Source organism: Paroedura picta, chromosome 3 (assembly GCF_049243985.1).
Source record: "Paroedura picta isolate Pp20150507F chromosome 3, Ppicta_v3.0, whole genome shotgun sequence".
Lineage (NCBI taxonomy): Eukaryota > Metazoa > Chordata > Lepidosauria > Squamata > Gekkonidae > Paroedura > Paroedura picta.
Window position 1 is genome coordinate 73,549,629 of NC_135371.1, and position 13,145 is coordinate 73,562,773.

Consider the following 13,145-nt stretch of genomic DNA (forward strand, 5'->3'; position numbering starts at 1 on the left):
AAGCTGTTAATACAAAAATAGTAAAATAATAGTAAAATAAAGTCTTCGTTAGTTACATTTACACCTCCTCAATTAGGTGCCTCCTTTTAGTTATGCTTTAAGTTTAAGCTGAGAGTCACTACAGAGATATGTTAAATAATTCAAATTCAGCTAACATAGGAAATCTAAGACCCCACCCTTACATGGTAGTATACAATGGACAGTAAAGTATAGTCTTCATCTGTTATTCTTAAACCCATTCCATTAGGTGTCTCCTTTTAATTCAACTTACTTAGAAGATCTTAGACCCCAGATTAACTTCTTGACTAGTTATATTGCCTATATGGCTACAGAAAAAAGGAAAAGGAGGAAAAGAATTTCAACCACTGTGTCTCATTTCCGTTCCCCAAACTTCTTAAGGGGGTCTCATATCGAGGGTTGTTGCATCTTGTTGTTCCCATTGACTTATGTTCTGTCCAGTTGGCCTTTGGCTTAGAAAGTGCAGTTGTAGTCTTTCCCTCGGAGTATACATCGTTGAATCTTGAAGCAGTTGTACCTCCTGGGCTCCAATATCAGTACAGTTTTTTTTCCAAGAAGCTCCTTTCAATCGATTACTTTCACAGCAGATCCATATATCTTTTGATTGGTTCTTGTGTACTATTGCTTTGGAGTGGCTGTATGTCTTTTTAGGAAGGGTGTCCTTATCTAGGCTGCAAAGCTCCGACATCCCCTTTTCCATCTCCATAGTTTCAAATTTCTCTTCTGCTGGTAATTTTCCACCTTGTTTAGAGCTATCATCAGCCACTGTTATTGATTCATCATTCCTGTTAGAGACTTCTTCCTTGCCGCCTTTGAACTCCTTGAGCATATTTTTAAGCAAGCCATCTGTAAATGCTTTCAGATCTTGAGTTTGTTTCTCTATTAGATGAGCAATTTTTTTTAGCATAGACATGTTTTTGGCTTGGAATTTTGTTAATCTTAGGCAATTTTGCAAATAACCAGTAGAGGTCCTACAGAGTCCTAACGAAAGCAACAGTCTGTTTTGATCTCCGACATTGCCAAGTGACGTATTGAAGTCAATAAGGCAAAGTCTCGTACTGGAACAGAATTCTCGTGAGATCTTCCCACCCACGGCTCTTATCTCTTATCTCCGAAAACCAAACAAATGCAGTAAGAGCTATTACTAATTAATTTGAGTTGATTTAAGTCCTTCTTCTACTTAGAAAAGAGAATTAGCCTGCCTCATATCGAGGTGGCTTCAAGCAGAGCCAGAAACGGGGGGGAAAGGAGAAACGGAGAAATACTTGCATCTCTGTGCGTTGATTGATGTCTTGGTATCTTGGAATTTAGCAGATGTCCTCCCCTCAGTTCACAGCATTCGTTTGCAGTAAATCGTAGTAGAGGATCAAAGTAGATTCTTGAAAGAAGAAAGGAAAGAAAGAAAAGTCCAGAATATGGCCGGCGTCCTCTTGGCCCAAAACGCTGACAGGCTATAATCCAGGGAGATATACTCCCTAAAGGATTGGAGACGGCCCCAAGAATTCCCTAGAGCTTCCTGGGTAGAAAGGTGAGGTGGGGTTTGCATACCCCTCCTCTTTTCTGCTAATTGCTTCTGCAATTAACCTGTCAGGCTTCAGAGAGATTGCTCTGCAATCCCCTCAGGACGCCATCTTAAGCCACACCCCGGGCATGATCTTTGATGCCTCACTTTCTATGGAGGCTCAGATCACAAAGGTAGCCCAGATAGTGTTTTTCCATCTGCACCAAGCTTGGCTACTAGTGCCGTACCTGTCCTCAGAACACTTGGCCACAGTGATCCATACAACAGTCATTTCCAGATTGGTCTTCTGTAACTTGCTCTACACAGGCCTACTCTTGTCCTTGACCTGGAAATTGCAGCTGGTACAGAATGTGGCTATGCGGATCCTAACTGGGTCATCTTGGAGGACCCCTGTCCAGCTGTTGCTGAGATAGCTGCACTGGTTGCTAGTGTGCTTCTGGATCAAGTTAAAGGGTTTGGCTTTGACCTTTAAAGCTATATGTGGCTTGGGTCCTTCTTATCTGCTCGACTCCTTACCTTCTTATGCCCCCTGCAGGACACTTCAGTCTGTGGGTATGAATCTGCTGATGGTTCCAGGGTCCTGGAAAGCGTACCTGGGCTTCAACCAGGGCCAGGGATTTTTCAGTCCTGACCAGTACCTGGTAGAATAAGATCCTCTCTGGGTTCCACAGGGCCTGCAAGACAGAGCTTTTCTGCCATGTGTTTGATTGAGGCTGGATGCAGGTTTCTGGGGTTATGTGATCGGGTCTCCCCCCTCAAGGTTTCAGGACTTCAGGAAATGTATTTATTTATTTTGTATTTATATACTACCCTTTCCCTGAGGCTCAGTGTGGTTTACATAAAACATAGAAAACGGTACATGGAACTTAATTTTTCATAACAGCAACAATAATTTTTAACATTAAAACTATAACAATGGTAACAGATTATATCAATTCGAACAGATCCAGAACAGAACACATGAGTGAATTTTGGGGAGGGAGCAGGGGACCTGTAGATGTTGCTGGTTGCTCGGTCTCAACCAAATGCCTGGTGGAAAAGTTCCCTTTTGCAGGCCATGCGTAACTGTTTTAGCTCCGTCAGGGCCCTAATCTCCTCTGGAAGCTCATTCCACCAGGTGGGGGCAAGAACAGAGAATGCTCTGTCCCTGGTTGAGGCTAGGTGGGCTTCTTTAGGGCCAAGGATCATTAGCCAGTTGGTGATGGTGGAACTTAAAGCTCTTTGAGGGCCATAGGCAGGGAGGCGGTTCCTTAGGTACTCTGGGCCCTGACCATGTATGGCCTTAAAGGTGAATACCAGAACCTTTAGCCTGATCTGGAATTCAACTGGCAACCACTGTAGTTGATGGAGAATCGGCCAAATGTGGGCCCTCCATGGTGTTGCTGTGAGGACCCTGGGCACTTTGTTTTGGACGAGCTGTAGTTTCTGGATCAAGGCTGAGGGCAGGCTTGTGTAGAGCGAGTCACAGAAGTCCAGTCTAGAGGTGACTGTCTCATGGATCACTCTGGCTAAGTGTTTTAGGGCCAGGTAGGGCACTAGTAGTTGGGCTTGGCAAAGGTGGTAGAATGCCAGCCGCACAAGTTTTGTGACCCGGGCTTACATTGTGAGAGAAACATCCAGGATCACACCCAGGTTCCTGGCGGAGTGAACCGTTGAGAGCTGCGCACCAGGGTAGGCAAACATGCTTCCTCACACGGACTCTTCTTACCTAGCCACAGGACCTCTGTCTTTGAAGGGTTGAGCTTCAAACGACCCTGCTTGAGCCATCTTGTCACTGCTTCCAGGCAGTTGGCTAATGTTTCTGGAGGAGAGTCAGGGCAACCATCCATCAGGAGGAAGAGCTGGGTGTCATCTGCATACCAGTTGTGCGAGAGGGTGCATGAAGATGTTGAATAGAATAAGAGGACCGCTCCTTGTGGAACTCTGCAAGTAAGCTGTCGGCGGTTTGATGTTTTCTCTCCTACTGCAACCCTCTGTCTGCGATCCCAGAGGAAGGAGATCAGCCATTTTGATCATGATGATGATGTGATTTATTCCCCGCCACTCCTGAAGCTGGATTGTGGCGGGTTACAACAGTCCATCATAAAACCCAGATAAAACCCCATTAAAAAACAGGACATCCATCAGTAAACAATAAAACCGCAGATGGCGAAATCTAACCTGACCCTCCTACCAATATCTAGTCATGTGAGCTAGGAGGGGGCCATTAATGTTCAATAAACCTGTGCTAGGAACGGTAACACAAGCAGTTGACGGAGCACACAAAGGGCACTCAAGGTGGGAGGGAGCAATGATCTTCCTCACTGCCCTGGCCTCAGCCATAGACCCGGTGGAATAACTCTGTCTTGCAGGTACTGTGGAATGCAGGAAGCTCCCACAGGGCCCAAAGCTCACCCGGGAGCTCATTCCACCAGGTCAGGGCCAGGACCAAAAAGGCCCTGGTCCTGGCCGAGGCTAGGCATGGTTCTCTAGGGGCAGGAATCACCATCAAGTCATTACCCACAGAGTGCAAGGCCCTGCGGGGGGCATAGGGCAACAGGTGGGGCCTGTTGATATGTGGGGCCCAGACCTGAAAGGGCCTTAAAGGTTAGAACCAAAACCTTGAACCTGATCTGTGCAGCAACTGGCAACCAGTGCAGCTGCCTCAGCACAGGCTGGATATGGGCTTTCCAAGAAGTTCCTGTGAGGATGCTAGGAGCTGCATTTTGCACCAGCTGCAATTTCCGGGTCAAGGACAAGGGCAGGCCTGCATAGAGCGAGTTACGGAAATCTAGCCTGGTGGTGGAGATGACTGTGTCCAAGTGGTTGGGACAGGTAGGAGCTAGTAGCCAGGCCTGGTGAAGAGGGGGAAAAGCCTGGGGTGGGGGGTTACCTTCTTGACCTGTGCCTCCGTGGTAAGTGAGGCATCAATGGTCACTACCAAGGTTCTAGCCTGAGACACAATGGTAAGTTGCGAGTCTGGGGGCAATCTCGTCGATAGCGGCTGTCATACAGGACTGCCAGTCCCTCACTAATGCCACCAGCGAGCCCCCAGGAGGCACCGGGTCCCAAAGAGCATTCTGGAAACCAAGTGGATACATGAGTCTCTGCGGGCAGACAAAAATCCATCTGCTGCCCAGGAGGTGGTATCCTGAGCCGGGCCCACAGAGCATAGTGGTCTGACCATGGAACAGCCAAGGCTGTGTCCAGACCCACCTCTATCCTGGTCCTGAAGATCAATTCTAGGGTGTCACCAGCCTGATGGGTAGGCCCAGCAACTAATTGTGAGATCCCAATTGAAAGGCTGTCCCTCGTATTCTGGCGTCAGCGAGGTGGTGAACTAAAAGCTCATGACCGACTGTGTCGAACGCTTCTGAGAAGTCTAGTAATATCAGGAGTGCTGACCCGCCTTGGTCCAACAGGTGACGGAGGCTGTCCATCAGGGCGACTAGCGCTGTCTCTACCCCATGGCCAGGCCGGAAACCTGACTGAGATGGGTCTAGGACAGAAGCTTCTTCCAGAAGAAGAAGAGTTGGTTATTATATGCCGCTTTCCTCTACCTGAAGGAGGCTCAAAGTGGCTTACCGTCACCTTCCCTTTCCTCTCCCCACAACAGACACCCTGTGAGGTGGGTGAGGCTGAGAGAGCCCTGATATCACTGCTCGGTCAGAACAGTTTTATCAGTGTCGTGGTGAGCCCAAGGTCACCCAGCTAGCTGTATGTGGGGGAGTGTAGAATCGAACCCGGCATGCCAGATGAGAAGTGGGCATGTGGTTGGCCTCCCTACTGTTGGCATCCTGTCCACTTCAGTCAGTGCGAGTCATCTGAAGTTAAAAGAAAATCTCAATTTCTAATAGGGTTGGGCACCAAGAAAAAAATTGATACTGTTTCCATTCAGATCAAATCAATTTGGGTTTACCCAAATAACCTGAATCCTATTATCAGTATTCAGATTCAAGTGATTCAAGTACAGCCAAATTGATTTGCCCATCCAACAAAACAGCTGAACAGCAGAGATAAGACTCTGTGGATCAGCTGTTTGGGGCATTTAAATGCCTTTCCTCTCAGCACAGAGCCTAACAAACTGTTGAGGATCAGTAGTTTGTTGGACTCTGTGCGGGGGGGGGGCACACGAGGGGAAGGCATTTAAATAGACCCAGAAGGAAAAGAGTTGGTTTTTATACCTTGTTTTTCACTAGCCGAAGGAGTCTCAAAATGGCTTACAATCTCCTTCCCCTCCTCTCCCCTCAACAGTCATCCTGTGAAGTAGGTGGAGCTGAGAGAGTTCTAACAGAACTGCTCCGTAAAAACAGAACAAACAGGACTGACTGGCCCAAGGTCATCTAGCTGGCTGCTTGTAGAGGAGTGGGAAATAAAACCTGGCTCTCCAGATTAGAAGCCGCTGTTGTTGGGCCACTTATGTCTTTGAGTTCATAGGAGTTTTTATTTATCAGGCCAAGCTTTTAAAAAGTCACTTTAATTCCCATGTCTCTCCAGCCATTTACTTGTTCACTGTTTACAGTTTCAAGAGTTTGGACACGGTTGAGAAGAAACATTTAAGGTTTCCCACGCAGGTTGTTGTGGAGTTGAATCACTTGAGGCCTATTGCACAGGGTTGTTGTGCAGATGAAACAGGAGGCAAAAATACCTCTGCAACAGCTTCCAGTTTCACCTGTACAACAACATTGTGTGGTAGGTCTCAAATCTGCATAGAGTTGCTTGGCTTTTTCTTCCCTCCAGCAGCATGGTCAGCCACAGCAGTATTTTAAGTGAGAAGGGGCTTTTCTGTGGACTCCCTGTCAGCCAACTGTTTGGCAGAAGGGGAATGTTCCCCCTCCTCAACAAAAATGCCCACACCCATGCCCTCAGACTCCCCTGCGTTGCTCTTGGAAATACTTTTATCCCCTCAGTCAGGGCCTGTCAGAGGCTCCTTCGCAGCAGGCCTGAAGGGAGGGAGGGGGAGCACTCTGCAGCCTCCGGCCAGCTCTGTCAGGGTTCTGAGGCAATTTACAGTTGGACATGACAGTTAGGACAGCCTTGGGGCGAAAAGGGCTGTCACAGCCTGTCCAAGCCTCTGTTCTCATCCCCCTTGGCAGCCCTACTGACCTCCTCTCCCTGTGGTGGTCAGGAGCAGACTGACAGCAATGTCTCCAGATTGCCCCTGGGTGGGCAGGTCGAGAGGTGCTTTGCACCTCCTGACTGGATGGAACTCTGGTCTGTCTTGGTGAGGGCCCAATTGGATTGGCCCCTGGCTGCATGCACCTCCGGATTGGCCTCTTGGCCCTGGACTGACAAGCGGAGGGGCCAATCGGAAGGCACAAAGCACCTTCTGATTGGCCTCTCCGCTTGTCAGTCCAGGGCCAATTGTTGCCCCCCCCAACCCGGACTGAGCCCACCCCCACCCCCCTTAGCCTTTTATTTATACTGCGGAATGCAGTTTACAGATTGTATTTACTTTCTGCCCTAAGACTCGGGGCCGATTAGAACATGATAAAATACATATATAAAAAATAATATACAAACAAAAACAGTCACAATCCAAAATACAGTTTGACATCAGCTGCCTAGAATGTATACTTGTTGGAAAGGGAGGGAAAGAGGAGGTGGGAAGGCCCCAGTTGGCACATAAATTGGGGCTAGGGGAATCACAGCATGGGACATGAGATGACTAGAGCAGGTTTGGAGGAGGACTCACGACAAGGCATCAAGGACATCTTATAAGATGCTTATGAAGGGCTATGAGATGGCAGTGAAAGCCATGAAGGACTGCTTTGTAGCTTCCATTGTATCTATGCTAGTTCATGCCCAACCCAGTTAGAATAATTAATTCGCTTACAGCCCTGGCAATCAAATTTCACAGAATTGGTTCTTGAGAGCTTTTCACAGATTAAATCTTGGCACTCCACTGCCACCTTCTCCCAAATGTTGAGACAGTAAATGAACTGGAGGCCCATTGTCCATCTCTGGAGATAGTATTAGATAGTTTCGGGTGTCCCAGACTGATGTGGATATGGTGCTAGCGTCAGTTCAGCCAACTACATATTCTCTAGATCTCTGTCCCTCATAGCTCATGAAAGCAGGTGACAAGAGGATTGAGAAAACCTCTCTGGGAGATTCTAAACTTCTCCCTGTGTTCAAGGACTTTCTTGGGTAGACTAAAAGAGGCGATGGTTCACCTTTACTGAAAAAAAAACATAACTTGTTCAGCTGTAACCTGCCAACTACTGCCCAGTCTCACATCTAGCATTTCTGGGTAAGGTGGTAGACCATGCAGTTGTGAATCAATTACAAGTGTTCCTAGATGAAGCTTTGTCTTGGACTCATTCCAGCATGGCTATGGGGTGGAAACGGAGCTGGTCACCCTCATGGATGACCTTGGAAGGCAGCTGGACTGAGGTGGTTCAGTGCTGCTTATGTTACTACTTCTTCAGTGGGGCTGAAGTCATCCAGATGGTTAGGTCACGCCTCTGCTCACCCAGGTGGGGCAAATTGAAATGCAAATTAAATTGCTGAGCCTTCTTTAGTGACCATTGAGTAACCTCTCCAGTCTAGTTTGCCCTACTGCACAGGTAGGATGCTCAGAGCCCTGCTCTTCGGCTACGCTGAAGGATTTTCAACTAGAAGGAGATTTAAAAGAGAATTTTTTCCCCACAGCAACACAGTTGCCTTGTTTTCTACCTGTTTTCCTTACTGGCAAGAAACTTTCACAATCCGATAGAGTCAGGCGCAGCCAAGAACCCAGCAGCGAAGGAGCAGCCAGCTCCTGGAGCTGCTAAGCTGTGGGAACAAAGACCTGGAGCTCCAGTCCCTCAATTCTCCACTGAGATTGCAGCTCCTGCGCCTGAGAGGGGATCCAGCCCTCATTCTAAGGTGATCCAGAAGTCCAAGAGGATGGAAAAGAAGAGTGGCGCCTGCAAGAAGGGTCGAGCCACGCCACAAGATGATGGCCTCCCCTCTACCGTGGCAGCAGAGCAGCCATCAAATCAGTGAAAGGGCACAAACGAGCTCATTCCTATCAGCAACTCAGAACACTCTGGAGCTCCAAGGCACCAGCCTGTCAGGATCACAGACTGGCAAGAATTCTTTTGTTTAAAAGTAAGACTCTTTATTGCAGCTGAATTCACACTGAAACTCAAAGTCAGTTCTGAGCAGGCCTAAGCAAATGAGGCCGAAAAGCCCCCTCCCCCATTGGTACAGTTGGTAACAGTGATATCATGGTCAAAACATTAGAACAGTGGTCCCCAACCTTTTTATCACTGGGGATCGGTCAACGCTTGACAATTTTACTGAGGCCTGGGGGGGGGGTAGTCTTTTGCCGAGGGACGTCGCTGCCACCTGAGCCCCTACTCCACTTGCTTTCCCGCTGGCACCCCTGACTTCCTGCCACCTGCTGGGGAGCACTGACAGCAGCCACTGCGCAGTGCCACCATAAGGGGGAGCCCCAGCCATGGCGGCTGCTGGAGAGCACCAAAGGTGAGCTGGCAGCAGAGTGGGAGGGCAATCCCCATTATGGAGGTAACCCATAATGAAAGGGTGCCTCACACAGAGACACCTTCATGCACAGACTATGGAGTCAGTAGGGCCTCTCAACAACCCTAGGAAGCCAGGCCAGGTCTCCATCTTGTTTGGGCTTCACTAGATTTCTTACATTTCCTCCTTGCCCAACTGACTGAGCTAAATGTGCACGTTATCTAAATAACCCCCCTCCCAGCCAAAAACCATTAGACTATCTACAGGAAAGGAATAACCCTTCAAGGTACTAACTGCAACTTCTTTTGTCTCTCTTGCCCAGTGTAATCTCTGTCTAGCAGCATCTCTTATCCCCAAAAGTCTTCCCCTAGTCCTTCCTGATAAAACAAAGACAGGGCCAATAGCGACACATTACATCTAGCCAAGGTATTGTTCTACTTGATAAGATTACTCCACACCTCCCACTCTAGTGACCTCACAGTTCAAACCCACCTATCGGGTACTCATAATATCAGAGACCAATCAACAATCATGAACCTCCCAGTGGGCAGTCCTGGGGTTGGCCCGGGAATTTCAATCACTATATCAAGCCATGCGCTCACCCCAGGTGTATGTGTGTGTGTGTTGTGTTGTCCACACCCGGCATCCTGTCCACCCCCTGATGTCAACCCTGTGTCTAGGCTGCTTGGATCCAAGAAAGGTGCAGTATCTTGAACTTGTCCCCCTGTAGAACTTAGTGTATGTATGTGTTTGCTTCAGTGTGTGTTTTGAATGTACCCTGATATTTTTCCCAAATAAATCCCCTGAGTGTAAGCTTAATTGTCTTCTTCATTTAAGAAGGGTTTCTTCCAGGGAAAGGACCCCGTAAAAATTGGTAGTAAAAGATCCTGCGTTACTCAGCCTCTTGCTATATTGATAATTCCCCAGCATTTTGGGTAACAGGGGAGGAGGACGAGGAGGAGCCACGGCCCGGTACTGGTCTTCGGACCAGGGGTTGAGGACCACTGCATTAGAAGACACAACCACAGGTGCAGAATGGTACAGAAACCCAGCCAAACACAGATAGAGACAGCCAGCCTGGGAAACTGACCTTGTAGAACAGACACTAGCATAAATCTGGAAAAAATACAGATGAAAGGCAAAATGGCTACAGGAAAGCTAACTAGCAAAAGCAAGCAAGCAATCATGGCAGAACCTACAGGATTCTGACATTCTGCCCCTCCAGAAAAATCTCCCCATCACCCCCCTGAAGCAGGTGCAGGCTTCTGAGGAAACTCCCTGTGAATGTCCCGAATCATCTTGGGGGCTCTCACATCATCTGCCCCCGCCCACTCTTTTTCCCCCATGGGAAATTTCTTCCAGATTCGATCATCTCACCAGCTCCTCTTTTATATGTCCCCATGCCTTGGTGTAGATATTTTGAAATAGTTTCTTAAGATCTTTCTCAAGATGGATGCCCAGGTATCTGATTTTTTCTGGGTTAACATCACAGCCCGTGATTTCATGCATTTCAGCCATTTTTTGTAAGTAGGAAGATCTTTGTTTTGGCTCTATTAATTTATAGCCGGAAACTTGACCAAACTCTTCCAGCTGATTCATCACTCTTCGTACGGAGTCTCCAGGGTTATTCAATGTTAATAATACATCATCTGTATAGCTTCTGATCTTATATGCCTGTTAATCAACTTGGATTCCTAATATTTTTTCATCTGCCCTTATTTTGTGAGCCAGTATTTCCAATACCATATTAAATAAAAGTGGGGATAGCGGGCAGCCTTGACTTGTTCCTTTTCCAATCATGATTTTTTCTTCCATTACAATTCTGTTGATCAAGATTCTTGCTTCTTGTTTAAAGTATATTTTTGCATCCATTTCATAAAATTGGTTCCACATTCCATTTGTTCAAGTGCAGATAACAGGAAATTCCATCTAATATTATCAAAGGCCTTTTCGGCATCTAAGAATAGAAGAGCTGAGATTAGACTGCAGCTGCGCAAGGAGGGAGGAAGCAACATGGCAACGCTTCACAAATTTATCTCTTTTTATTTCTTTTAACCCCCTTTTTAGCTCCTTCTAAGCTAATCAAGCTGCTCTCGGCTTCTAGTTGATGATACATTAGACTGAGGGGGCTGCACAGCTTGGACTGGAGGCAGTTTGATAGCTAAATGGGCCAGAAAAAACGACAGAGGGAGGTGAAGGGAGATACAGTATCTTTGCCAGCTAGTAAGCAATTGAGAATTGTTGATTATTTCGACTTACATAGTCAAGGACAGTATGTTGTTTCGAACTCCAATCATTACACTGCGCTGGCCTCCTTGTCTGAAAATCACATTGTGGAAAAAGTGGCTGAAAAGGAGGATGGTTGTGAAGAGTCCCTGGAGAGGCTGACTAAAACTTCTGAACAGGGAAGGGGTGAGGCTAATAATACTATAGACATTGTAGGAGAATACGCAGAATTGACTGCTAGAACAGTCTCCTTAATCTTCTCTACATTAAAAGAGCTAAAGGAGGAGATGGGCCGGATAACTCAAATGCTGCTACATTTGGGAGATGGGAAACAGCTGGGAACTGCCAATCACAACTCCCACACAGCCACCTGTTCTACCTCAGTGACTAAGCATGTCTCTCAAAAGGAAACACCCATAGAAGCTGATAAGAACCTTCCCAACACTACAGGAGCTCTAAGAAGCCTATTTGGATGAACAGAGAACTTCAAGAGGAACTAAGAAAGAAAACCAAATTGGGAAGAAAGGCAAATACTCCGGAAGATAGAGATAGAGTTCAACGAGATCTGAACACAATGGAAAAATGGGCAAATGAGAACAAGATGCAATTTAATAAAGATAAGTGTAAAGTTCTGCATCTGGGTCAGAAAAATGAAAAGCATGCCTAATGGATGGGGGATATGCACTATGTGTGAACGAGACCTTGGGGTACTTGTGGATTGTAAACTTAATGGAAAAATGGACAAATGAGAACAAGATGCAATTTAATATAGAACGAGACCTTGAGGTACTTGTGGATTGTAAACTAAACATGAGCAGGCAGTGTGATGCAGCGGTAAAAATGCCATTTTGGGCTGTATCAACAGAGGCATCACATCAAATTCACGTCATAGTCCCATTGTATACGGCACTGGTCAGACCACACTTGGAGTACTGTGTGCAGTTCTGGAGGCCTCACTTCAAGAAGGACGTAGATAAAATTGAAAGGGTACAGAGAAGAGTGACGAGGATGATCTGGAGCCAAGGGACCAAGCCCTATGAAGATAGGTTGAGGGACTTGGGAATGTGCAGCCTGGAGAAAAGGAGGTTGAGAGGGGACATGATATCCCTCTTTAAGTATTTGAAAGGTTGTGACTTGGAGGAGGGCAGGATGCTGTTTCTGTTGGCTGCAGAGGAGAGGACATGCAGTAATGGGTTTAAACTTCAAGTACAACGATATAGGCTAGATATCAGGAAAAAAATTTTCACAGTCAGAGTAGTTCAGCAGTGGAATAGGCTGCCTAAGGAAGTGGTGAGCTCCCCCTCACTGGCAGTCTTCAAGCAAAGGTTGGATACACACTTTTCTTGGATGCTTTAGGATGCTTAGGGCTAAACCTGTGTTGCGCAGGGGGTTGGACTAGATGGCCTGCATGTGTCAAACGTACAGGAAACTCACAACAGGCTTCTTAATTAAAGAAAGCTTTATTGGAAAAGTACTATACGTAAAGGACTAAAAAGTCAAATCTGGCAAAGTCCAGATTTGCCTCAGCTTATCAATACATTTCTCCCACCCAAAACTTGACAGTTCCCAAGGGAGGGGGCACTAGAGAAAAGACATATGTGTTACATAAACAGGATTTCATTCTCACAACCTTGAGGAGGTGACAACAACCCCGAGAGCCCACAACAAGATAAGGTTAGCATAACAACACTATTCACTTTTATAGCTAGAAAAACTACAAGACCTGGGGCAAGCAGGCGCCAGGCAATATAAAGCAATATAACTGACATGGAGGAATTCAGGCTAATTTATGACAGAGATTCTACAATCCTGACATCCCTCCGCACTAAAATTAACTCCCCTCCCCCCTTCTAGCCCGCATTGACAGGGCGAGGACAGTCGGGAAAAGCTCGATGGAAAGCCCGGAGAAGGCGAGGCGCTTTCACGTTTC